Genomic DNA, 3177 nt, shown 5'->3' with positions numbered 1-3177 from the left:
ATGATCTGACTGGTTGAAAACCTCTAACCCTAGAGGGAAAACATCGTGTTTTCTTATGAAATGCTGGCGAGCTGTCCCATTTGAAATGCTGTCATCTTGAAAAGCTGATGGTTGGCATGCATGCTGATATTTCTTCTCTCTGTCCTAGCATGCTGAGTGAGGCCACTTCTAACAAGTCCTCCTGCCACCACTACTGAGATCAGATAAATTAACACAGACTGAGAATCAAACCTGGGACCATCTTGGTCTGTGTGCCTTGCACCTCTGCAGCATGTTTAATAACTGAATCTTCAGAACACCAAGAAAGGTAGTACAGTAGCGATGTAGTGACAGGCTTTTAAGGAGATACTTAATAACTCTCAACAAAGATTTATCCCAGTGAGAAAGAAAGACTTTTTAAGAAGCATTATCTGTGACTAAATAAGGAAGTTAAGGATAGCGTCAAATTGAAAGAAACACTGTACAAATCGGCGAAGATTAGTGGTAGGTCAGAAGATAAGTCAAATTTTGACAACCAGCAAAGAATGACTGAAAAAAAGGAGGGAGAAAGTAGAGTCTGAGAGAAAGCTAGCTAGAAATATAAAAACATATAATAAGAGTTTCTACAAGTATTTGAAGAGGAAAAGAGTAACTAAAGCAAGTGTTGGTCCTCTAGAAGGTGAGTCTGGAGAATTAATAATGGAAAACAAGGAAACAGCGGAGGCGTTGAGCAGGTATTTTGTGTCTGTCTTCACTGTAGAAGACTTAGAAAACTTCCCAAAGATACTTGAAAATCAAGAGGTGAACAGGAGGGAGGAACTTAAAACAATCACCATCACCGGGGATATAGATAGATTAAGTGAGCGGGGGAAAAAAATGGCAGATGGAGTATAATGTGGGAAAATGTGAACTTGTCCAGTTTTAGCGGGAAAAATGGAAAAGCAGTATACTATTTAAATAGAGAGAGATTGCAGAACTCGGTGGTACAGAGGGATCTGGGTGTCCTGGTACACAAATCACAAAAAGTTAGTCTGCAGGTACAGCAAGTGGTTAGGAAGGCAAATGGAATGTTGTCAGTTATTGCAAGGGGAATGGAATATAAAAGTAGGCAAGTTTTACTGCAGCTGTACAGGGCCTTGGTGAGACCACATCTGGAGTATATACTGTGTACAGTTTTGGTCCCCTTATTTGAAAAAGGATATAATTGCATTAGAAGCAGTTCAGAGAAGGTTCACGTGACTCATTCCTGGGATTAAGGGCTTACTTTATGCAGAAAGGTTGAACAAGTTTGGCCTATATCCATTGGAGTTTAGAAGAATGAGAGGTGAACTTATTGAAACATATCCTGAGGGGACTTGATAGGGTGGATATCAGGAGGACTTGGGGAGAGACTAGAACCAGGGTTTAAGAATAAAAGGTCTCCCTTTTAAGGTGGAGATGAGGAGAATTTTTTTCTCTCAGAGGGAATTCTCTTCCACAGAAAGCAGTGGAGGCTGGGTCATTGAATACATTCAAGGCTGAGTTAGATGGATTTTTGATAGACAAGGGAGTCAAAGATCCTGCTGAGTTTTTCCAGGTAATTCTGTTTTTGAGTCAAAGATTATGGTGGGGCAGATGACAAAGTGGAGTTGAGACCACAACCAGATCAGCCATGATCTTATTGAATGACGGAACAGGCTTAAAGGACTGGGTGGTCGACTCCTGCTCCTAAATCCTATGTTCCTATAAAACAATCACTGGCTAATTCCAATGCTCCAATTGGGAGCAGCATTGGCAGGGAGCACAGTGAAGGAAATCATGGGTGAGCACCAGCAATTTTCTGTGAACGCGTTCCCACTCAGAGCGTGGAGTCAAATTTTGACGGGGCAATCTTAAAATAGAAAAACAGGGAAAATAACATGGGAATAAGAATGGAGGTTTGATTCCTTGTAATGTGAAGTCTGTACACAATCACCCTCACAATCATGAACTCTCTCCTCCATCCCCACCCCCGTCCCGACCTCCCCTTTTTTTTCCAATAATTTATGTAGATTCTTCTTTTCCCACCTATTTCCATTATTTTTAAATGTATTTCCATCCATTGTTTTATCTCTACCTTTTAGCCTTTTTTGATTCCTTCACCCCACCCCCACTAGGACTATCTTGCTTGTCCTGTTTTCTACTCTTAATTAGCACATTCCTCTTTGTTCTTTTGTCTATGACATCTTTTGGTTATCTCCACCTATCACTGGCCCTCTATCCAGCTCTACTTGTCCCAACCCCCCTTAAACCAGCTTATATTTCACCTCTCTTCTATTTTTACATTGTTTGTTGAAGAGTCATACGGACTCGAAACGTTAGCTGTGTTCCTTTCTGCAGATGCTGCCAGACCCGCTGAGTTTTTCCAGGTATTTTTATTTTTATTTTTGTTTTGGATTTCCAGCATCCGCAGTTTTTTGCTTTTGACTTTAGACCGCTTGGACTTTCCAAATTTTCATTAGATCAATTGAAATTGCTCATTAAAATAAATTCCCTCTTCTCACGTACCCTTCCTATCTCTTCACAGAGTGCGCTGACCTGGGGGTCCATAGCCAGTCCATGGACTGTTATTTGTATTGGAGTTATTTAACCAGGGTAGTCATCCAGGAGTGAGATTCTTGCCTCAAAATGCAGAATACAAGATAAAAATGAAATATTTGCAGAACTGTGCATGTCAACCATTTGCACTTCCACCCCAGTTGTGATTTTGGCTGGATTTTTGTGATTTTGTGATTTTTCAGTTACTTCAAATTCATGGCTCAACTCTTCTATGCTTGTGAGCCAAAGTGGATTGTGAACGACTTCAGAGAGCCCTAAATGAGTTACTTTCCAGCCACCAGGACAAAAGGGCAGAAAAAGCGTTTATAGCCACTCAAATCACCCAAGAACTTAAGGTCTCAATTTGTTCATTTTTACACTCGGCATTGTGCTATTATCCATAGGCGGAAAATGGTGGCTTTGGGGCAAAAAGGCGGGGATCACTCATAAATAAGGGACAACCTGATCAAATATAAAAGTGAACGTGAGTACTTTATTTTTTTCAAAAAATAATTTTGTGATCCATTAGTGTTTCCAGTCATTGGAAAGCAGGTAACGCTCCTTTAATGGAACAGTTCGTTTGATGACGCTTACATTCAAAACTTCCTGGACCAATGGTGTGGGATGTGGGTGGAACTGAAA

Source organism: Carcharodon carcharias, chromosome X, assembly GCF_017639515.1.
Source record: "Carcharodon carcharias isolate sCarCar2 chromosome X, sCarCar2.pri, whole genome shotgun sequence".
NCBI lineage: Eukaryota > Metazoa > Chordata > Chondrichthyes > Lamniformes > Lamnidae > Carcharodon > Carcharodon carcharias.
The sequence above is the reverse complement of the archived record's forward strand: the minus strand, read 5'-3'. Positions refer to the sequence as shown.